Consider the following 27,076-nt stretch of genomic DNA (forward strand, 5'->3'; position numbering starts at 1 on the left):
GTATTTCCATGTTTATAGAGATGGCGGTGTAGATATTTCCATGTTTATAGAGATAGCGGTGTAGACATTGCCACGTTTATGCAGATAGTGGTGTAGATATTTCCATGTTTATAGAGAGGCGGTGTAGATATTTCCATGTTTGTACAGATAGCTCTGTAGATATTTCCATCTTTATACAGATGGTGGTGTAGATATTTCCATCCTTATACAGATAGCGCTGTAGATATTTCCATGTTTATACAGATGGCGGTGTAGATATTTCCATATTTATAGAGATGGCGGTGTAGATATTTCCATGTTTATAGAGATAACGGTGTAGTTATTTCCATATTACTAGGCATAGTGGTGTAGATATTTCCATGTATATAGAGACAGAAGTGTAGATATTTCCTTCTTTATACAGATAGCGGTGTAGATATTTCCATGTTTATAGAGATAGCGGTGTAGACATTTCCACATTTATACAGGTAGCGGTGTAGATATTTAAAGGTTCATACAGATGGTGGTGTAGATATTTCCAAAATTATACAGATAGCGGTGTAGATATTTCCATGTTTGTACAGATGGCGGAGTAGATATTTCCTTCTTTATGCAGATGGCGGTGCAGATATTTCCATGTTCATAGAGAAGGCGGAGTAGATATTTCCATCTTTACAGAGATAGAGGTGTAGATATTTCCGTGTTTATAGAGATAGCAGTGTAGATATTTCCATGATTATACAGATGGCGGTGTAGATATTTCCATCTCTATACAGATGGCGGTGTACATATATCCATGTTCATACAGATGGCGGTGTAGGTATTTCCATGATTTTAGACATGGCGGTGTAGATATTTCCATGTTTATAAAGATAGCGGTGTAGATATTTCCATGTTTATGCAGATGGCGGTGTAGATATTTCCATCTCCATACAGATGGCGGTGTACATATTTCCATGTTCATAAAGATGGCGGTGTAGATATTTCCATGTTTATACAGATAGCGGTGTAGATATTTCCATGTTTATAGAGATTGCGATGTAGATATTTCCATGTTTATACAGATAGTGGTGTAGATATTTCCATGTTTATACAGATACCTGTGTATATATTTACATCTTTATACAAATGGCGGTGTAGATATTTCCATGTTTATACAGATGGCGGTGTAGATATTTCCATCTCTATACAGATGGCGGTGTACATATTTCCATGTTCATACAGATGGCGGTGCAGATATTTCCATGTTTCTAGACATGGCGGTGTAGATATATTCATGTTTATACAGATAGCGGTGTAGATATTTCCATGTTTATTCAGTTAGCTGTGTAGATATTTCCATCTCCATACAGATGGCGGTGTACATATTTCCATGTTCATACAGATGGCGCTGTAGATATTTCCATGTTTATAGAGATGGCGGTGTAGATTTTTCCATGTTTAGACAGATAGCGGTGTAGATATTTCCATGTTTATTCAGATAGCTGTGTATATATTTACATCTTTATACAAATGGCGGTGTAGATATTTCCATGTTTATACAGATGGCGGCGTAGATATTTCCATCTTTATACAGATGGCAGTGTAGGTATTTCCATGTATATAGAGATGGCGGTGTAGATATTTCCGTGTTTATACAGATAGCTGTGTAGATATTTCCATCTTTATACAGATGGTTGTGTACATATTTCCATCCTTATACAGATAGCAGTGTACATATTTCCATGTTTATACAGATGGCGGTGTAGATATTTCCATGTTTATAGAGATGGCGGTGTAGATATTTCCATGTTTATAGAGATAACGGTGTAGTTATTTCCATGTTAATAGGTATAGCGGTGTGGTATTTCCATGTTTATAGAGACAGAGCTGTAGATATTTCCTTGTTTATACAGATAGCGGTGTAGATATTTCCATGTTTATAGAGATATCGGTGTAGACATTTCCACTTTTATACAGATAGAGGTGTAGATATTTAAAGGTTCATACAGACGGTGGTGTAGATATTTCCATCCTTATACAGATAGCAGTGTAGATATTTCCATGTTTGTACAGATGGCGGTGTAGATATTTCCATCTTTTTACAGATGGCGGTGTAGATATTTCCATGTTCATAGAGATGGCGGTGTAGATATTTCCATGTTTACAGAGATAGAGGTGTAGATATTTCCATGTTTATAGAGATAGCGGTGTAGATATTTCCATGTTTATACAGATGGCCGTGTAGATTTTTCCATCTCTATACAGATGGCGGTGTACATATATCCATGTTCATACAGATGGCGGTGTAGATATTTCCATGTTTATACAGATGACGGTGTAGATATTTCCATGTTTATACTGAAGGAGGTGTAGATATTTCTATGTTTATAGAGATTGTGGTGTAGATATTTCCATGTTTATACAGATAGCGGTGTAGATATTTCCATGTTTATACAGATAGCTGTGTAGATATGTACTTCTTTATAGAAATGGCGGTGTATATATTTCCATGTTTATACAGATGGCGGTGTAGATATTTCCTTCTTTATACAGATGGCGGTGTAGGTATTTCCATGTTTATACAGATGGCGGTGTAGATATTTCCATGTTTATTGAGATAGCGGTGTAGTTATTTCCATGTTAATAGGCATAGCGGTGTAGAAATTTCCATGTTTATAGAGATGGCGGTGTAGATATTTCCATGTTTACAGAGACAGAGGTGTAGATATTTCCTTGTTTATAGAGATAGCGCTGTAGATATTTCCATGTTTATACAGATGGCCGTGTAGATTTTCCCATCTCTGTACAGATGGCGGCGTACATATATCCATGTTCGTACAGATGGCGGTGTAGGTATTTCCATGTTTTTAGACATGGCGGTGTAGATATTTCCATGTTTATACAGATAGCGGTGTAGATATTTCCATGTTTATACAATTAGCTGTGTAGATATTTCCTTCGTTATACTGATGGCGGTGTAGATATTTCCATGTTCATACAGATGGCGGTGTAGATATTTCCATGTTTATACAGATGGCGGTGTAGATATTTTCATGTTTATACAGATAGCGGTGTAGTTATTTCCATGTTTATACAGAGAGCTGTGTGGATATTTACATCTTTATACAAATGGCGGTGTAGGTTTTTCCATGTTTATATAGATGGCAGTGTAGATATTTCCATCTTTATACTGATGGCGGTGTAGGTATTTCCATTTTTATAGAGATGGCGGTGGAGATATTTCCATGTTCATAGAGAAGGCGGTGTACATATTTACATGTTTACAGAGACAGAGGTGTAGATATTTCCTTGTTTATAGAGATAGCGGTGTAGATATTTCCATGATTATACAGATGACGGTGTAGATATTTCCATGTTTTTAGTCATGGCGGTGTAGATATTTCCATGTTTATACAGATAGCGGTGTAGATATTTCCATGTTTATACAGTTAGCTGTGTAGATATTTCCATCGTTATACTGATGGCTGTGTAGATTTTTCCACGTTCGTACAGATGGCGGTGTAGATATTTCCATGTTTACACAGATGACGGTGTAGATATTTCCATGTTTATACAGAAGGCGGTGTAGATAATTCCATGTTTATAGAGATTGCGGTGTAGATATTTCCATGTTTATACAGATAGCGGTGTAGATATTTCCATGTTTATACAGATAGCTGTGTAGATATTTACAACTTTATACAAATGGCGGTGTAGGTTTTTCCATGTTTATATAGATGGCATTGTAGATATTTCCATCTTTGTACAGATGGCGGTGTAGGTATTTCCATGTTTATAGAGATGGCGGTGTAGATATTTCCATGTTTATAGAGATAGCGGTGTAGTTATTTACATGTTAATAGGCATAGCGGTGTAGATATTTCCATGTTTATAGAGATAGAGGTGTAGATATTTCCTTGTTTATACAGATAGCGGTGTAGATATTTCCATGTTTATAGAGATAGTGGTGTAGATATTGCGACGTTTATACAGATAGCGGTGTAGATATTTCCAGGTTTATAGAGATGGCGGTGTAGATATTTCCATGTTTATACAGATAGCTCTGTAGACATTTCCATCTTTATACAGATGGTGGTGTAGATATTTCCATCCTTATACAGATAGCGCTGTAGATATTTCCATGTTTATACAGATGGTGGTGTTGATATTTCCATGTTTATAGAGATGGCGGTGTAGATATTTCCACGTTTATAGAGATAACGGTGTAGTTATTTCCATACTAATAGGCATAGCGGCGTAGATATTTCCATGTTTATAGAGACAGAAGTTTAGATATTTCCTTGTTTATACTGATAGCGGTGTAGATATTTCCATGTTTATACAGTTAGCTGTGTAGATATTTCCATCGTTATGCAGATGGCGGTGAAGATATTTCCATGTTCATACAGATGGCGGTGTAGATATTTCCATGTTTATACAGATGACGGTGTAGATATTTCCATGTTTATACAGAAGGCGGTGTAGATATTTCCATGTTTATAGAGATGGCAGTGTAGATATTTCCATGTTTATACAGATAGAGGTGTAGATATTTCCATGTTTATTCAGTTAGCTGTGTAGATATTTCCATCATTATACAGATGGCGGTGTAGATATTTCCATGTTCATACATATGGCGGTGTAGTTATTTCCATCTCCAAACAGATGGCGGTGTACAGATTTCCATGTTCATACAGATGGCGGTGTAGATATTTCCATGTTTATAGAGATGGCGGTGTAGTTATTTCCATGTTCATAGGCATAGCGGTGTAGAAATTTCCATGTTTATAGAGATGGCGGTGTAGATATTTCCATGTTTACAGAGACAGAGGTGTAGATATTTCCTTGTTTATAGAGATAGCGGTGTAGATATTTCCATGTTTATACAGATGGCCGTGTAGATTTTCCCATCTCTGTACAGATGGCGGTGTACATATATCCATGTTCGTACAGATGGCGGTGTAGGTATTTCCATGTTTATAGAGATGGCGGTGTAGATATTTCCATGTTTACAGAGATAGCGGTGTAGATATTTCCTTGTTTATAGAGTTAGCGGTGTAGATATTTCCATGTTTATACAGATGGCGGTGTAGATATTTCCATCTCCATACAGATCGCGGTGTACATATTTCCATGTTCATTCAGATGGCGGTGTAGATATTTCCATGTTTTTAGACATGGCGGTGTAGATATATTCATGTTTATACAGATAGCGGTGTAGATATTTCCATGTTTATACAGTTAGCTGTGTAGATATTTCCATCATTATACAGATGGCGGTGTAGATATTTCCATGTTCATACAGATGGCGGTGTAGATATTTCCATGTTTATACAGATGACGGTGTAGATATTTCCATGTTTATACAGAAGGCGGTGTAGATATTTCCATGTTTATAGAGATGGCAGTGTAGATATTTCCATGTTTATACAGATAGCGGTGTAGATATTTCCATGTTTATTCAGTTAGCTGTGTAGATATTTCCATCATTATACAGATGGCGGTGTAGATATTTCCATGTTCATACATATGGCGGTGTAGTTATTTCCATCTCCAAACAGATGGCGGTGTACAGATTTCCATGTTCAAACAGATGGCGGTGTAGATATTTCCATGTTTATAGAGATGGCGGTGTAGTTATTTCCATGTTAATAGGCATAGCGGTGTAGAAATTTCCATGTTTATAGAGATAGAGGTGTAGATATTTCCTTGTTTATACAGGTAGCGGTGTAGATATTTCCATGTTTATACAGATAGCGGTGTAGACATTGCCACGTTTATACAGATAGCGGTGTAAATACTTCCATGTTTATAGAGATGGCAGTGTAGATATTTCCATGTTTATACAGATAGCTCTGTAGATATTTCCATCTTTATACAGATGGTGGTGTAGATATTTCCATCCTTATACAGATAGCGCTGTAGATATTTCCAAGTTTATAGAGATGGCGTTGTAGATATTTCCACGTTTATAGAGATAACGGTGTAGTTTTTTCCATATTAATAGTCATAGCGGTGTAGATATTTCCATGTTTATAGAGACAGAGGTGTAGATATTTCCTTGTTTATGCAGATAGCGGTGTAGATATTTTCATGTTTATACAGTTAGCTGTGTAGATATTTCCATCGTTATGCAGACGGCGGTGTAGATATTTCCATGTTCATACATATGGCGGTGTAGATATTTCAATGTTTATACAGATGATGGTGTAGATATTTCCATGTTTATACAGAAGGCAGTGTAGATATTTCCATGTTTATAGAGATGGCAGTGTAGATATTTCCATGTTTATACAGATAGCGGTGTAGATATTTACATCTTTATACACATGGCGGTGTAGGTTTCTCCATGTTTATATAGATGGCAGTGTAGATATTTCCATCTTTATACAGATGGCGGTGTAGGTATTTCCATGTTTATGCAGATGGCGGTGTAGATATTTCCATGTTTATAGAGACAGCGGTGTAGTTATTTACATGTTAATAGGCATAGCGGTGTAGATATTTCCATGTTTATAGAGATAGAGGTGTAGATATTTCCTTGTTTATACAGATAGCGGTGTAGATATTTCCATGTTTATAGAGATAGCGGTGTAGACATTGCCATGTTTATACAGATAGCGGTGTAGATATTTCCATGTTTATAGAGATGGCGGTGTAGATATTTCCATGTTATGCAGATAGCTCTGTAGATATTTCCATCTTTATACAGATGGTGGTGTAGATATTTCCATCCTTATACAGATAGAGGTGTGGATATTTCCATGTTTGTACAGATGGCGGTGTAGATATTTCCATGTTTATAGAGATGGCGGTGTAGATAGTTCCATGTTTACAGATAGCTGTGTAGATACTTACATATTTATACAAATGGCGGTGTAGGTATTTCCATGTTTATACAGATAGCTCTGTAGATATTTCCATCTTTATACAGATGGTGGTGTAGATATTTCCATCCTTATACAGATAGCGGTGTAGGTATTTCCATGTTTATACAGATGGCGGTGTAGATATTTCCACGTTTATAGAGATAACGGTGTAGTTATTTCCATATTAATAGGCATAGCGGTGTAGATATTTCCATGTTTATAGAGACAGAAGTGTAGATATTTCCTTCTTTATACAGATAGCGGTGTAGATATTTCCATGTTTATAGAGATAGCGGTGTAGACATTTCCACATTTATACAGATAGTGGTGTAGATATTTAAAGGTTCATACAGATGGTTGTGTAGAGATTTCCATCCTAATACAGTTAGCGGTGTAGATATTTCCATTTTTGTACAGATGGCGGAGAAGATATTTCCTTCTTTACACAGATGGTGGTGCAGATATTTCCATGTTCACAGAGAAGGCGTTGTAGATATTTCCATGTTTACAGACATAGAGGTGTAGATATTTCCTTGTTTCTAGAGATAGCGGTGTAGATATTTCCATGATTATACAGATGGCGGTGTAGATATTTCCATCTCTATACAGATGGCGGTGTACATATATCCATGTTCATACAGATGGCAGTGTAGGTATTTCCATGTTTTTAGACATGGCGGTGAAGATATTTCCATGTTTATACAGATAGCGGTGTAGATATTTCCATGTTTATTCAGTTAGCTGTGTAGATATTTCCATCGTTATACTGATGGCGGCGTAGATATTTCCAAGTTTATACAGAAGGCGGTGTAGATATGTACATCTTTATAGAAATGGCGGTGTAGATATTTCCATCTTTATACAGATGGCGGTGTAGATATTTACATCTTTATACAGATGGCGGTGTAGGTAGTTCCATGTTTATAGAGATGGCGGTGTAGATATTTCCACATTTATAGAGATAGCGGTGTAGTTATTTCCATGTTAATAGGCATAGCGGTGTAGATATTTCCATGTTTATAGAGATGGCGGTGTAGATATTTCCATGTTTATAGAGATAGCGGTGTAGTTATTTCCATGTAAATAGGCTTACCGGTGTAGATATTTCCATGTTTATAGAGATAGAGGTGTAGATATTTCCTAGTTTATTCAGATAGCGGTGTAGATATTTCCATGTTTATAGAGATAGCGGTGTAGACATTGCCACGTTTATACAGATAGCGGTGTAGATATATCCAGGTTCATACAGATGGCGGTGTAGATATCTCCATCCTTATAGAGATAGCGGTGTAGATATTTCCATGTTTATACAGATGGCCGTGTAGATATTTCCATGTTTATGCAGATGGCGGTGTAGATATTTCCATGTTTGTAGAGATAACGGTGTAGTTATTTCAACGTTAATGGGCATAGCGGTGTAGATATTTCCATGTTTATAGAGAGAGAGGTGTAGATGTTTCCTTGTTTATACAGATAGCGGTGTAGATATTTCCATGTGAAAAGAGATAGCGGTGCAGACATTTCCAAATTTATACAGATAGCTATGTAGATATTTAAAGGTTCATACAGATGGCGGTGTAGACATTTCCATCCTTATACAGATAGCGGTGTAGATATTTCCATGTTTATGCAGATGGCGGTGTGGATATTTCCATCTTTATACAGATGGCGGTGCAGATATTTCCATGTTCATAGAGATGGCGGTGTAGATATTTCCATGTTTACAGAGATAGCGGTGTAGATATTTCCTTGTTTATAGAGATAGCGGTGTAGATATTTCCATGTTTATACAGATGGCGGTGTAGTTATTTCCATCTCCATACAGATGGCGGTGTACATATTTCCATGTTCATACAGATGGCGGTGTAGATATTTCCATGTTTCTAGACATGGCGGTGTAGATATATTCATGTTTATACAGATAGCGGTGTAGATATTTCCATGTTTATTCAGTTAGCTGTGTAGATATTTCCATAGTTATACAGATGGCGGTGTAGATATTTCCATGTTCATACATATGGCGGTGTAGTTATTTCCATCTCCAAACAGATGGCGGTGTACATATTTCCATGTTCATACAGATGGCGGTGTAGATATTTCCATGTTTATAGAGATGGCGGTGCAGTTATTTCCATGTTAATAGGCATAGCGGTGAAGAAATTTCCATGTTTGTAGAGATGGCGGTGTAGATATTTCCATGTTTACAGAGATAGAGGTTTAGATATTTCCTTGTTTATAGAGATATCGGTGTAGATATTTCCATGTTTATACAGATGGCCGTGTAGATTTTCCCATCTCTGTACAGATGGCGGTGTACAGATATTTATGTTCGTACAGATGGCGGTGTAGGTATTTCCATGTTTATAGAGATGGCGGTGTAGACATTTCCATGTTTACAGAGATAGCGGTGTAGATATTTCCAGGTTTATAGAGATGGCGGTGTAGATATTTCCATGTTTATACAGATAGCTCTGTAGACATTTCCATCTTTATACAGATGGTGGTGTAGATATTTCCATCCTTATACAGATAGCGCTGTAGATATTTCCATGTTTATACAGATGGCGGTGTTGATATTTCCATGTTTATAGAGATGGCGGTGTAGATATTTCCACGTTTATAGAGATAACGGTGTAGTTATTTCCATACTAATAGGCATAGCGGCGTAGATATTTCCATGTTTATAGAGACAGAAGTTTAGATATTTCCTTGTTTATACAGATATTGGTGTAGATATTTCCATGTTTATACAGTTAGCTGTGTAGATATTTCCATCGTTATGCAGATGGCGGTGAAGATATTTCCATGTTCATACAGATGGCGGTGTAGATATTTCCATGTTTATACAGATGACGGTGTAGATATTTCCATGTTTATACAGAAGGCGGTGTAGATATTTCCATGTTTATAGAGATGGCAGTGTAGATATTTCCATGTTTATACAGATAGAGGTGTAGATATTTCCATGTTTATTCAGTTAGCTGTGTAGATATTTCCATCATTATACAGATGGCGGTGTAGATATTTCCATGTTCATACATATGGCGGTGTAGTTATTTCCATCTCCAAACAGATGGCGGTGTACAGATTTCCATGTTCATACAGATGGCGGTGTAGATATTTCCATGTTTATAGAGATGGCGGTGTAGTTATTTCCATGTTCATAGGCATAGCGGTGTAGAAATTTCCATGTTTATAGAGATGGCGGTGTAGATATTTCTATGTTTACAGAGACAGAGGTGTAGATATTTCCTTGTTTATAGAGATAGCGGTGTAGATATTTCCATGTTTATACAGATGGCCGTGTAGATTTTCCCATCTCTGTACAGATGGCGGTGTACATATATCCATGTTCGTACAGATGGCGGTGTAGGTATTTCCATGTTTATAGAGATGGCGGTGTAGATATTTCCATGTTTACAGAGATAGCGGTGTAGATATTTCCTTGTTTATAGAGTTAGCGGTGTAGATATTTCCATGTTTATACAGATGGCGGTGTAGATATTTCCATCTCCATACAGATCGCGGTGTACATATTTCCATGTTCATTCAGATGGCGGTGTAGATATTTCCATGTTTTTAGACATGGCGGTGTAGATATATTCATGTTTATACAGATAGCGGTGTAGATATTTCCATGTTTATACAGTTAGCTGTGTAGATATTTCCATCATTATACAGATGGCGGTGTAGATATTTCCATGTTCATACAGATGGCGGTGTAGATATTTCCATGTTTATACAGATGACGGTGTAGATATTTCCATGTTTATACAGAAGGCGGTGTAGATATTTCCATGTTTATAGAGATTGCAGTGTAGATATTTCCATGTTTATACAGATAGCGGTGTAGATATTTCCATGTTTATTCAGTTAGCTGTGTAGATATTTCCATCATTATACAGATGGCGGTGTAGATATTTCCATGTTCATACATATGGCGGTGTAGTTATTTCCATCTCCAAACAGATGGCGGTGTACAGATTTCCATGTTCAAACAGATGGCGGTGTAGATATTTCCATGTTTATAGAGATGGCGGTGTAGTTATTTCCATGTTAATAGGCATAGCGGTGTAGAAATTTCCATGTTTATAGAGATAGAGGTGTAGATATTTCCTTGTTTATACAGGTAGCGGTGTAGATATTTCCATGTTTATACAGATAGCGGTGTAGACATTGCCACGTTTATACAGATAGCGGTGTAAATACTTCCATGTTTATAGAGATGGCAGTGTAGATATTTCCATGTTTATACAGATAGCTCTGTAGATATTTCCATCTTTATACAGATGGTGGTGTAGATATTTCCATCCTTATACAGATAGCGCTGTAGATATTTCCAAGTTTATAGAGATGGCGTTGTAGATATTTCCACGTTTATAGAGATAACGGTGTAGTTTTTTCCATATTAATAGTCATAGCGGTGTAGATATTTCCATGTTTATAGAGACAGAGGTGTAGATATTTCCTTGTTTATGCAGATAGCGGTGTAGATATTTTCATGTTTATACAGTTAGCTGTGTAGATATTTCCATCGTTATGCAGACGGCGGTGTAGATATTTCCATGTTCATACATATGGCGGTGTAGATATTTCAATGTTTATACAGATGATGGTGTAGATATTTCCATGTTTATACAGAAGGCAGTGTAGATATTTCCATGTTTATAGAGATGGCAGTGTAGATATTTCCATGTTTATACAGATAGCGGTGTAGATATTTACATCTTTATACACATGGCGGTGTAGGTTTCTCCATGTTTATATAGATGGCAGTGTAGATATTTCCATCTTTATACAGATGGCGGTGTAGGTATTTCCATGTTTATGCAGATGGCGGTGTAGATATTTCCATGTTTATAGAGACAGCGGTGTAGTTATTTACATGTTAATAGGCATAGCGGTGTAGATATTTCCATGTTTATAGAGATAGAGGTGTAGATATTTCCTTGTTTATACAGATAGCGGTGTAGATATTTCCATGTTTATAGAGATAGCGGTGTAGACATTGCCATGTTTATACAGATAGCGGTGTAGATATTTCCATGTTTATAGAGATGGCGGTGTAGATATTTCCATGTTATGCAGATAGCTCTGTAGATATTTCCATCTTTATACAGATGGTGGTGTAGATATTTCCATCCTTATACAGATAGAGGTGTGGATATTTCCATGTTTGTACAGATGGCGGTGTAGATATTTCCATGTTTATAGAGATGGCGGTGTAGATAGTTCCATGTTTACAGATAGCTGTGTAGATACTTACATATTTATACAAATGGCGGTGTAGGTATTTCCATGTTTATACAGATAGCTCTGTAGATATTTCCATCTTTATACAGATGGTGGTGTAGATATTTCCATCCTTATACAGATAGCGGTGTAGGTATTTCCATGTTTATACAGATGGCGGTGTAGATATTTCCACGTTTATAGAGATAACGGTGTAGTTATTTCCATATTAATAGGCATAGCGGTGTAGATATTTCCATGTTTATAGAGACAGAAGTGTAGATATTTCCTTCTTTATACAGATAGCGGTGTAGATATTTCCATGTTTATAGAGATAGCGGTGTAGACATTTCCACATTTATACAGATAGTGGTGTAGATATTTAAAGGTTCATACAGATGGTTGTGTAGAGATTTCCATCCTAATACAGTTAGCGGTGTAGATATTTCCATTTTTGTACAGATGGCGGAGAAGATATTTCCTTCTTTACACAGATGGTGGTGCAGATATTTCCATGTTCACAGAGAAGGCGTTGTAGATATTTCCATGTTTACAGACATAGAGGTGTAGATATTTCCTTGTTTCTAGAGATAGCGGTGTAGATATTTCCATGATTATACAGATGGCGGTGTAGATATTTCCATCTCTATACAGATGGCGGTGTACATATATCCATGTTCATACAGATGGCGGTGTAGGTATTTCCATGTTTTTAGACATGGCGGTGAAGATATTTCCATGTTTATACAGATAGCGGTGTAGATATTTCCATGTTTATTCAGTTAGCTGTGTAGATATTTCCATCGTTATACTGATGGCGGCGTAGATATTTCCAAGTTTATACAGAAGGCGGTGTAGATATGTACATCTTTATAGAAATGGCGGTGTAGATATTTCCATCTTAATACAGATGGCGGTGTAGATATTTACATCTTTATACAGATGGCGGTGTAGGTAGTTCCATGTTTATAGAGATGGCGGTGTAGATATTTCCACATTTATAGAGATAGCGGTGTAGTTATTTCCATGTTAATAGGCATAGCGGTGTAGATATTTCCATGTTTATAGAGATGGCGGTGTAGATATTTCCATGTTTATAGAGATAGCGGTGTAGTTATTTCCATGTAAATAGGCTTACCGGTGTAGATATTTCCATGTTTATAGAGATAGAGGTGTAGATATTTCCTAGTTTATTCAGATAGCGGTGTAGATATTTCCATGTTTATAGAGATAGCGGTGTAGACATTGCCACGTTTATACAGATAGCGGTGTAGATATATCCAGGTTCATACAGATGGCGGTGTAGATATCTCCATCCTTATAGAGATAGCGGTGTAGATATTTCCATGTTTATACAGATGGCCGTGTAGATATTTCCATGTTTATGCAGATGGCGGTGTAGATATTTCCATGTTTGTAGAGATAACGGTGTAGTTATTTCAACGTTAATGGGCATAGCGGTGTAGATATTTCCATGTTTATAGAGAGAGAGGTGTAGATGTTTCCTTGTTTATACAGATAGCGGTGTAGATATTTCCATGTGAAAAGAGATAGCGGTGCAGACATTTCCAAATTTATACAGATAGCTATGTAGATATTTAAAGGTTCATACAGATGGCGGTGTAGACATTTCCATCCTTATACAGATAGCGGTGTAGATATTTCCATGTTTATGCAGATGGCGGTGTGGATATTTCCATCTTTATACAGATGGCGGTGCAGATATTTCCATGTTCATAGAGATGGCGGTGTAGATATTTCCATGTTTACAGAGATAGCGGTGTAGATATTTCCTTGTTTATAGAGATAGCGGTGTAGATATTTCCATGTTTATACAGATGGCGGTGTAGTTATTTCCATCTCCATACAGATGGCGGTGTACATATTTCCATGTTCATACAGATGGCGGTGTAGATATTTCCATGTTTCTAGACATGGCGGTGTAGATATATTCATGTTTATACAGATAGCGGTGTAGATATTTCCATGTTTATTCAGTTAGCTGTGTAGATATTTCCATCGTTATACAGATGGCGGTGTAGATATTTCCATGTTCATACATATGGCGGTGTAGTTATTTCCATCTCCAAACAGATGGCGGTGTACATATTTCCATGTTCATACAGATGGCGGTGTAGATATTTCCATGTTTATAGAGATGGCGGTGCAGTTATTTCCATGTTAATAGGCATAGCGGTGAAGAAATTTCCATGTTTGTAGAGATGGCGGTGTAGATATTTCCATGTTTACAGAGATAGAGGTTTAGATATTTCCTTGTTTATAGAGATAGCGGTGTAGATATTTCCATGTTTATACAGATGGCCGTGTAGATTTTCCCATCTCTGTACAGATGGCGGTGTACAGATATTTATGTTCGTACAGATGGCGGTGTAGGTATTTCCATGTTTATAGAGATGGCGGTGTAGACATTTCCATGTTTACAGAGATAGCGGTGTAGATATTTCCTTGTTTATAGAGATAGCTGTGTAGATATTTCCATGTTTATACAGATGGCGGTGTAGATATTTCCATCTCCATACAGATGGCGGTGTACATATTTCCATGTTCATTCAGATGGCGGTGTAGATATTTCCACGTTTTTAGACATGGCGGTGTAGATATATTCATGTTTATACAGATAGCGGTGTAGATATTTCCATGTTTATACAGTTAGCTGTGTAGATATTTCCATCATTATACAGATGGCGGTGTAGATATTTCCATGTTCATACAGATGGCGGTGTAGATATTTCCATGTTTATACAGAAGGCGGTGTAGATATTTAAATGTTTATAGAGATGGCAGTGTAGATATTTCCATGTTTAGACAGATAGCGGTGTAGATATTTCCATGTTTATACAGATAGCTGTGTATATATTTACATCTTTATACAAATCGCGGTGTAAATATTTCCATGTTTATACAGATGGCGGTGTAGATATTTCCATCTTTATACAGATGGCAGTGTAGGTATTTCCATGTATATAGAGATGGCGGTGTAGATATTTCCATGTTTATAGGGATAGCCGTGTAGTTATTTCCAAGTTAATAGGCAAAGCGGTGTATATATTTCCATGTTTATAGAGATAGAGGTGTAGATATTTCCTTGTTTATACAGATAGCGGTGTAGATATTTCCGTGTTTATAGAGATAGCGGTGTAGACATTGCCACGTTTATACTGATAGCGGTGTAGATATTTCCATGTTTATAGAGATGGCGGTGTAGATATTTCCATGTTTATACAGATAGCTGTGTAGATATTTCCATCTTTATACAGATGGTTGTGTAGATATTTCAATCCTTATACAGATAGCGGTGTAGATATTTCCATGTTTATACAGATGGCGGTGTAGATATTTCCATGTTTATAGAGATGGCGGTGTAGATATTTCCATGTTTATAGAGATAATGGTGTAGTTATTTACATGTTAATAGGCATAGCGGTGTAGATATTTCCATGTTTATAGAGGCAGAGCTGTAGATATTTCCTTGTTTATACAGATAGCAGTGTAGATATTTCCATGTTTATAGAGATATCGATGTAGACATTTCCACTTTTATACAGATAGTGGTGTAGATATTTAAAGGTTCATACAGATGGTGGTGTAGATATTTCCATCCTTATACAGATAGCACTGTAGATATTTCCATGTTTTTACAGATGGCGGTGTAGATATTTCCATCTTTTTACAGATGGCGGTGTAGATATTTCCATGTTCATAGAGATGGCGGTGTAGATATTTCCATGTTTACAGAGATAGAGGTGTAGATATTTCCTTGTTTATAGAGATAGTGGTGTAGATATTTCCATGTTTATACAGATGGCCGTGTAGATTTTTCCATCTCTATACAGATGGCGGTGTACATATATCCACGTTCATGCAGATGGCGGTGTAGGTATTTCCATGGTTTTAGTCATGGAGGTGTAGATATCTCCATGTTTATACAGATAGCAGTGTAGATATTTCCATGTTTATACAGTTAGCTGTGTAGATATTTCAATCGTTATACTGATGGCGGTGTAGATATTTCCATGTTCATACACATGGCGGTGTAGATACTTCCATGTTTATACAGATGACGGTGTAGATATTTCCATGTTTATACAGAAGGCGGTGTAGATATTTCCATGAATATAGAGATTGCGGTGTAGATATTTCCATGTTTATACAGATAGAGGTGTAGATATTTCCATGTTTATACAGATAGCTGTGTAGATATGTACATCTTTATACAAATGGCGGTGTAGATATTTCCATGTTTATACAGATGGCGGTGTAGATATTTCCATCTTTATACAGATGGCGGTGTAGATATTTCCATGTTTATAGAGATGGCGGTGTAGATATTTCCATATTTATAGAGATAGCGGTGTAGTTATTTCCATGTTAATAGGCATAGCGGTGTAGAAATTTCCATGTTTATAGAGATGGCGGTGTAGATATTTCCATGTTTATAGAGATAGCGGTGTAGTTATTTCCATGTAAATAGGCATACCGGTGTAGATATTTCCATGTTTATAGAGATAGAGTTGTAGATGTTTCCTAGTTTATACAGATAGCGGTGTAGATATTTCCATGTTTATAGAGATAGCGGTGTAGACATTTCCACGTTTATACAGATAGCGGTGTAGATATATCCATGTTCATACAGATGGCGGTGTAGATATTTCCATCCTTATAGAGATAGCGGTGTAGATATTTCCATGTTTATACAGATGGCGGTGTAGATATTTCCATGTTTATGGAGATGGCGGTGTAGGTATTTACATGTTTATAGCAATAATGGTGTAGTTATTTCAACGTTAATGGTCATAGCGGTGTAGATATTTCTATGTTGAGAGAGAGGTGTAGATGTTTCCTTGTTTATACAGATAGCGGTGTAGATATTTCCATGTGTATAGAGATAGCGGTGTAGACATTTCCAAATTTATACAGATAGAGGTGTAGATATTTAAAGGTTCATACAGATGGTGGTGTAGATATTTCCATCCTTATACAGATAGCGTTGTAGGTATTTCCATGTTTATGCAGATGGCGGTGTGGATATTTCCATCTTTATACAGATGGCGGTGTAGATATTTCCATGTTCATAGAGATGGCAGTGTAGATATTTCCATGTTTACAGAGAGAGCGGTGTAGATATTTCCTTGTTTATAGAGATAGTGGTGTAGATATTTCCATGTTTATACAGAAGGCGGTGTAGATATTTCCATGTTTATAGAGATTGCGGTGTAGATATTTCCATGTTTGGACAGATAGCGGTGTAGATATTTCCATGTTTATACAGATAGCTGTGTAGATATGTACATCTTTATAGAAATGGCGGTGTAGATATTTCCAGCTTTATACAGATGGCGGTGTAGATATTTCCATCTTTATACAGATGGTGGTGTAGGTATTTCCATGTTTATAGAGATGGCGGTGTAGATATTTCCATGTTTATATAGATAGCGGTGAATTTATTTACATGTTAATAGGCATAGCGGTGTAGAAATTTCCATGTTTATAGAGATGGCGGTGTAGCTATTTCCATCTTTATAGAGATAGCAGTGTAGTTATTTCCATGTAAATAGGCATACCGGTGTAGATATTTCCATGTTTATAGAGATAGAGGTGTAGATATCTCCTAGTTTATACAAATCACGGTGTAGATATTTCCATGTTTATAGAGATAGCGGTGTAGACATTTCCTCGGTTATACAGATAGCGGTGTAGATATATCCATGTTCATACAGATGGCGGTGTAGATATTTCCATCCTTATAGAGATAGCGGTGTAGATATTTCCATGTTTATGGACATGGCGGTGTAGATATTTCCATGTTTATAGAGAGAGAGGTGTAGATGTTTCATTGTTTATACAGATAGCGGTGTAGATATTTCCATGTTTATAGAGACAGAAGTGTAGATATTTCCTTGTTTATACAGATAGCGGTGTACATATTTCCATGTTTACAGAGATATCGGTGTAGACATTTCCACTTTTATACAGATAGTGGTGTAGATATTTAAAGGTTCATACAGACGGTGGTGTAGATATTTCCATCCTTATACAGATAGCAGTGTAGATATTTCCATGTTTGTACTGATGGCGGTGTAGATATTTCCATCTTTTTACAGATGGCCGTGTAGATATTTCCATGTTCAAAGAGATGGCGGTGTAGATATTTCCATGTTTATAGAGATAGCGGTGTAGACATTGCCACGTTTATACAGATTGCGGTGTAGATTTATCCATGTTCATACAGATGGCGGTGTAGATATTTCCATCCTTATAGAGATAGCGGTGTAGATTTTCCATGTTTATTCAGATGGCCGTGTAGATATTTCCATGTTTATACAGATGGCGGTGTAGATATTTCCATCTTTATACAGATGGCAGTGTAGGTATTTCCATGTATATAGAGATGGCGGTGTAGATGTTTCCATGTTTATAGAGATAGCCATGTGGTTATTTCCATGTTAATAGGCAAAGCGGTGTAGATATTTCCATGTTTATAGAGGTAGAGGTGTAGATATTTCCTTGTTTATACAGATAGCGGTGTAGATATTTCCGTGTTTATAGAGATAGCGGTGTAGACATTGCCACGTTTATACTGATAGCGGTGTAGATATTTCCATATTTATAGAGATGGCGGTGTAGATATTTCCATGTTTATGCAGATAGCTGTGTAGATATTTCCATCTTTATACAGATGGTTGTGTAGATATTTCCATCCTTATACAGATAGCGGTGTAGATATTTCCATGTTTATACAGATGGCGGTGTAGATATTTCCATGTTTATAGAGATGGCGGTGTAGATATTTCCATGTTTATAGAGATAACGGTGTAGATATTTCCATGTTAATAGGCATAGCGGTGTAGATATTTCCATGTTTATAGACACAGAGCTGTAGATATTTCCTTGTTTATACAGATAGCAGTGTAGATGTTTCCATGTTTATAGAGATATAGGTGTAGACATTTCCACTTTTATACAGATAGTGGTGTAGATATTTAAAGGTTCATACAGACGGTGGTGTAGATATTTCCATCCTTATACAGATAGCAGTGTAGATATTTCCATGTTTGTACAGATGGCGGTGCAGATATTTCCATCTATTTACAGATGGCGGTGTAGATATTTCCATGTTCATAGAGATGGCGGTGTAGATATTTCCATGTTTACAGAGATAGAGGTGTAGATATTTCCTTGTTTATAGAGATAGCGGTGTAGATATTTCCATGTTTATACAGATGGCCTAGTAGATTTTTCCATCTCTATACAGATGGCGGTGTATATATATCCATGTTCATACAGATGGCGGTGTAGGTATTTCCAGGTTTTTAGACATGGCGGTGTAGATATTTCCATGTTTATACAGATAGCGGTGTATATATTTAAATGTTTATAAAGTTAGCTGTGTAGATATTTCCTTCGTTATACTGATGGCGGTGTAGATATTTCCATGTTCATACAGATGGCGGTGTAGATATTTCCATGTTTATACAGATGACGGTGTAGATATTTCCATGTTTATACAGAAGGCGGTGTAGATATTTCCATGTTTATAGAGATTGCGGTGTAGATATTTCCATGTTTAGACAGATAGCTGTGTAGATATGTACATCTTTATAGAAATGGCGGTGGAGATATTTCCATGTTTATACAGAAGGCGGTGTAGATATTTCCATCTTTATACAGATGGTGGTGTAGATATTTCCATGTTTATGCAGATGGCAGTGTGGATATTTACATCTTTATACAGATGGCGGTGAGGATATTTCCATGTTCATAGAGATGGCGGTGTAGATATTTCCTTGTTTACAGAGATAGCGGTGTAGATATTTCCATGTTTATGGAGATAGCGGTGTAGATATTTCCATGTTCATACAGATGGCGGTGTAGGTATTTCCATGTTTATAGAGATAGCGGTGTAGTTATTTCCATGTAAATAGGCATACCGGTGTAGATATTTCCATGTTTATAGAGATAAAGGTGTAGATATTTCGTAGTTTATACAGATAGCGGTTTAGATATTTCCATGTTTATAGAGATAGTGGTGTAGACATTGCCACGTTTATACTGATAGCGGTGTAGATATTTCCATGTTTATTGACATATCGGTGTAGACCTTTCCACATTTATACAGATAGTGGTGTAGATATTTAAAGGTTCATACAGACGGTGGTGTAGATATTTCCATCCTTATACAGATAGCAGGGTAGATATTTCCATATTTGTACAGATGGCGGTGTAGATATTTCTATCTTTTTACAGATGGCGGTGTAGATATTTCCATGTTCATAGAGATGGCGGTGTAGATATTTCCATGTTTACAGAGATAGAGGTGTAGATATTTCCTTGTTTATAGAGATAGCGGTGTAGATATTTCCATGTTTATACAGATGGCCGAGTAGATATTTCCATCTCTACACAGATGGCGGTGTACATATATCCATGTTCATACATATGGCGGTGTAGGTATTTACATGTTTTTAGACATGGCTTTGTAGATATTTCTATGTTTATACAGATAGCGGTGCAGATATTTCGATGTTTATACAGTTAGCTGTGTCGATATTTCCAACGTTATACTGATGGCGGTGTAGATATTTCCATGCTCATACAGATGGCGGTGTAGATATTTCCATGTTTATACAGATGACCGTGTAAGTATTTCCATGTTTATACAGAAGGCGGTGTAGATATTTCCATGTTTATAGAGATTGTGGTGTAGATATATCCATGTTTATACAGATAGCTTTGTAGATATTTCCATGTTTATACAGATTGCTCTGTAGATGTGTACATCTTTATAGAAATGGCGGTGTAGGTATTTCCATGTATATACAGATGGCAGTGTAGATATTTCCATCTTTATACAGATGGCGGTGTAGGTATTTCCATTTTTATACAGATGGTGGTGTAGATATTTCCATGTTTATAGAGATAGCGGTGTAGTTATTTCCACGTTTATAGAGATAGCAGTGTAGACATTTCCAAGTTTATACAGAAAGCGGTGTAGATATATCCATGTTCATACAGATGGCGGTGTAGATATTTCCATCCTTATAGAGATAGCGGTGTAGATATTTCCATGTTTATACAGATGGCGGTGTAGATATTTCCATGTTTATGGAGATGGCGGTGTAGATATTTCCATGTTTGTAGAGATAACGGTGTAGTTATTTCAACGTTAATGGGCATAGCGGGGTAGATATTTCCATGTTTATAGAGAGAGCGGTGTAGATGTTTCCTTGTTTATACAGATAGCGGTGTAGATATTTCCATGTGTATAGAGAAAGCGGTGTAGACATTTCCAAATTTATACAGAAAGCGGTGTAGATATTTAGAGGTTCATACAGAAGGCGGTGTAGATAATTCCATCTTTATAGAGATGGCAGTGTAGATATTTCCATGTTTATACAGATAGCGGTGTAGATATTTCCATGTTTATACAGATAGCAGTGTAGATATTTACATCTTTATACACATGGCGGTGTAGATATTTCTATGTTTATATAGATGGCGGTGTAGATATTTCCATTTTTATACAGATTGCGGTGCAGATATTTCCATCTTTATACAGATGGCGGTGTAGGTATTTCCATGTTTATAGAGATGGCGGTGTAGATATTTCCATGTTTATAGAGATAACGGTGTAGTTATTTACATGTAAATAGGCATAGCGGTGTAGATATTTCCATGTTTATTGAGATAGAGGTGTAGATATTTCCTAGTTTATACCAATAGCGGTGTAGATATTTCCATGTTTATAGAGATGGCGGTGTAGATATTTCCATGTTTTTACAGATAGCTCTGTAGATATTTCCATCTTTATACAGATGGTGGTGTACATATTTCCGTCCTTATACAGATAGCGGTGTAGTTATTTCCATGTTTATACAGATGGCGGTGTAGATATTTCCAAGTTTATAGAGATAACGGTGTAGTTATTTCCATATTAATAGGCATAGCGGTGTAGATATTTCCATGTTTATAGAGACAGAAGTGTATATATTTCCTTCTTTATACAGATAGCGGTGTAGATATTTCCATGTTTATAGAGATAGCGGTGTAGACATTTCCACATTTATACAGATAGCGGTGTACATATTTATAGGTTCATACAGACGGTGGTGTAGATATTTCCATCCTTATACAGATGGCGGTGTAGATATTTCCATGTTTATACAGATGGCGGTGTAGATATTTCCATGTTTAGACAGATTGTGGTGTAGATATTTCCATGTTTATACAGATAGCTGTGTGGATATTTACATCTTTATACAAATGGCGGTGTAGGTTTTTCCATGTTTATATAGATTTCAGTGTAGATATTTCCATCTTTATACAGATGGCGGTGTAGGTATTTCCATTTTTATAGAGATGGCGGTGTAGATATTTCCATGTTTATAGAGATAGCGGTGTAGTTATTTACATGTTAATAGAAATAGCGGTGTAGATATTTCCGTGTTTATTGAGATAGAGGTTTAGATATTTCCTTGTTTATACAGATAGCGGTGTAGATATTTCCATGTCTAAAGAGATAGTGCTGTAGACATTGCCACGTTTATACAGATAGCGGTGTAGATATTTCCATGTTTATAGAGATGATGGTGTAGATATTTCCATGTTTATACAGATAGCTCTGTAGATATTTCCATCTTTATACAGATGGTGGTGTTGATATTTCCATCCTTATAAAGATAGCGCTGTAGATATTTCCATGTTTATACAGATGGCGGTGTAGATATTTCCATGTTTATAGAGATGGCGGTGTAGATATTTCCACGTTTATAGAGATAACGGTGTAGTTATTTCCATATTAATAGGCATAGCGGCGTAGATAATTCCATGTATATAGAGACAGAGGTGGAGATATTTCCTTGTTTATACAGATAGTGGTGTAGATATTTCCATGTTTATACAGTTAGCTGTGTAGATATTTCTATCGCTATACAGATGGCGGTGTAGATATTTCCATGTTCATACAGATGGAGGTGTAGATATTTCCATGTTTATACAGATGACGGTGTAGATATTTCCATGTTTATACAGAAGGTGCTGTATATATTTCCATGTTTATAGAGATGGCAGCGTAGATATTTCCATGTTTATACAGATAGCGGTGTAGATATTTCCATGTTTATACAAATAGCTGTGTAGATATTTACATCTTTATACAAATTGCGGTGTAGGTTTTTCCATGTTTATATAGATGGCAGTGTAGATATTTCCATCTTTATACAGATGGCGGTGTAGGTATTTCCATGTTTATAGAGATGGCGGTGTAGATATTTGCATGTTTGTACAGAAGGCGGTGTAGATATTTCCATGTTTACAGAGATTGTGGTGTAGATATTTCCATGTTTATACAGATAGCGGTGTAGATATTTCCATGTTTGTACAGATAGCAGTGTAGATATGTACATCTTTACAGAAATGGCGGTGTAGATATTTCCATGTTTATACAGATGGCCGTGTAGATATTTCCATGTTTATAGAGATAGCAGTGTAGTTATTTCCATGTTAATAGGCATACCGGTGTAGATATTTCCATGTTTATAGAGATGGCGGTGAAGATATTTCCATGTTTATAGAGATAGCGGTGTAGTTATTTCCATGTAAATAGGCATACCGGTGTAGATATTTCCATGTTTATAGAGGTTTAGATATTTCCTAGTTTATAAAGATAGCGGTGTAGATATTTCCATGTTTATAGAGATAGCGGTGTAGACATTGCCACGTTTATACAGATAGCGGTGTAGATATATCCATTTTCATACAGATGGCGGTGGAGATATTTCCATCCTTATAGAGATAGCGGTGTTGATAATTCCATGTTTATACAGATGGCCGTGTAGATATTTCCATGTATATGCAGATGGCGGTGTAGATGTTTCCATGTTTATAGAGATAACGGTGTAGTTATTTCAACGTTAATGGGCATAGCGGTGTAGATATTTCCATGTTTATAGAGAGAGAGGTGTAGATGTTTCCTTGTTTATACAGATAGCGGTGTAGATATTTCCATGTGTATAGAGATAGCGGTGTAGACATTTCCAAATTTATACAGATAGCTGTGTAGATATTTAAAGGTTCATACAGATGGCGGTGTAGACATTTCCATCCTTATACAGATAGCGGTGTAGATATTTCCATGTTTATGCAGATGGCGGTGTGGATATTTCCATCTTTATACAGATGGCGGTGTAGATATTTCCATGTTCATAGAGATGGCGGTGTAGATATTTCCATGTTTACAGAGATAGCGGTGTAGATATTTCCTTGTTTATAGAGATAGCGGTGTAGATATTTCCATGTTTATACAGATGGTGGTGTAGTTATTTCCATATCCATACAGATGGCGGTGTACATATTTCCATGTTCATACAGATGGCGGTGTAGATATTTCCATGTTTCTAGACATGGCGGTGTAGATATATTCATGTTTATACAGATAGCGGTGTTGATATTTCCATGTTTATTCAGTTAGCTGTGTAGATATTTCCATCATTATACAGATGGCGGTGTAGATATTTCCATGTTTATAGAGATGGCGGTGTAGATATTTCCATGTTTATAGAGATAACGGTGTAGTTATTTCCATGTTAATAGGCATAGCGGTGTGGTATTTCCATGTTTATAGAGACAGAGCTGTAGATATTTCCTTGTTTATACAGATATCGGTGTAGACATTTCCACTTTTATACAGATAGAGGTGTAGATATTTAAAGGTTCATACATACGGTGGTATAGATATTTCCATCCTTATACAGATAGCAGTGTAGATATTTCCATGTTTGTACAGATGGCGGTGTAGATATTTCCATCTTTTTACAGATGGCGGTGTAGATATTTCCATGTTCATAGAGATGGCGGTGTAGATATTTCCATGTTTACAGAGATAGAGGTGTAGATATTTCCATGTTTATACAGATAGTGGTGTATATATTTCCATGTTTATACAGTTAGCTGTGTAGATATTTCCATCGTTATACTGATGGCGTTGTAGGTATTTCCATGTTCATACAGATGGCGGTGTAGATATTTCCATGTTTATACAGATGACGGTGTAGATATTTCCATGTTTATACAGAAGGAGGTGTAGATATTTCCATGTTTATAGAGATTGTGGTGTAGATATTTCCATGTTTATACAGAAGGAGGTGTAGATATTTCCATGTTTATAGAGATTGTGGTGTAGATATTTCCATGTTTATACAGATAGCGGTGTAGATATTTCCATGTTTATACAGATAGGTGTGTAGATATGTACATCTTTATAGAAATGGCGGTGTAGATATTTCCATCTTTATACAGATGGCGTTGTAGGTATTTCCATGTTTATACAGATGGCGGTGTAGATATTTCCATGTTTATAGAGATAGCGGTGTAGTTATTTCCATGTTAATAGGCATAGCGGTGTAGAAATTTCCATGTTTATACAGATAGCGGTGTAGTTATTTCCATGTTAATAGGCATAGCGGTGTAGATATTTCCATGTTTATACAGATGGCCGTGTAGATTTTCCCATCTCTGTACAGATGGCGGTGTACATATATCCATGTTCGTACAGATGGCGGTGTAGGTATTTCCATGTTTTTAGACATGGCGGTGTAGATATTTCCGTGTTTATACAGATAGCGGTGTAGATATTTCCATGTTTATACAATTAGCTCTGTAGATATTTCCTTCGTTATACTGATGGCGGTGTAGATATTTCCATGTTCATACAGATGGCGGTGTAGATATTTTCATGTTTATACAGATAGCGGTGTAGTTATTTCCATGTTTATACAGATAGCTGTGTGGATATTTACATCTTTATACAAATGGCGGTGTAGGTTTTTCCATGTTTATATAGATGGCAGTGTAGATATTTCTATCTTTTTACTGATGGCGGTGTAGGTATTTCCATTTTTATAGAGATGGCGGTGTAGATATTTCCATGTTTATAGAGATAGCGGTGTAGACATTGCCACGTTTATACAGATAGCGGTGTAGATATTTCCATGTTTATAGAGATGGCGGTGTAGATATTTCCATGTTTATACAGATAGCTCTGTAGATATTTCCATCTTTATACAGATGGTGATGCAGATATTTCCATCCTTATACAGATAGCGCTGTAGATATTTCCATGTTTATACAGATGGCGGTGTAGATATTTCCATGTTTATAGAGATGGCGGTGTAGATATTTCCACGTTTATAGAGATAACGGTGTATTTATTTCCATATTAATAGGCATAGCGGCGTAGATATTTCCATGTTTATAAAGACAGAGGTGTAGATATTTGCTTGTTTGTACAGATAGTGGTGTAGATATTTCCATGTTTATACAGTTAGCTCTGTAGATATTTCCATCGTTATACAGATGGCGGTGTAGATATTTCCAAGTTCATACAGATGGCGGTGTAGATATTTCCATGTTTATAGAGATGACGGTGTAGATATTTCCATGTTTATACAGAAGGCGGTGTAGATATTTCCATGTTTATAGAGATGGCAGTGTAGATATTTCCATGTTTATACAGATAGCGGTGTAGATATTTCCATGTTTATACAGATAGCTGTGTATATATTTACATCTTTATTCAAATGGCGGTGTAGATATTTCCATGTTTATACACATGGCGGTGTAGATATTTCCATTTTTATACAGATGGCAGTGTAGGTATTTCCATGTATATAGAGATTGCGGTGTTGATATTTCCATGTTTATAGGTATAGCCGTGTAGTTATTTCCAAGTTAATAGGCAAAGCGGTGTAGATATTTCCATGTTTATAGAGATAGAGGTGTAGATATTTCCTTGTTTATACAGATAGCGGTGTAGATATTTCCGTGTTTATAGAGATAGCAGTGTAGACATTGCCACGTTTATACTGATAGCGGTGTAGATATTTCCATGTTTATAGAGATGGCGGTGTAGATATTTCCATGTTTGTACAGATAGCTGTGTAGAAATTTCCATCTTTATACAGATGGTTGTGTAGATATTTCCATCCTTATTCAGATAG

Source organism: Gorilla gorilla, chromosome 18 (genome assembly GCF_029281585.2).
Source record: "Gorilla gorilla gorilla isolate KB3781 chromosome 18, NHGRI_mGorGor1-v2.1_pri, whole genome shotgun sequence".
NCBI classification, from domain to species: domain Eukaryota; kingdom Metazoa; phylum Chordata; class Mammalia; order Primates; family Hominidae; genus Gorilla; species Gorilla gorilla.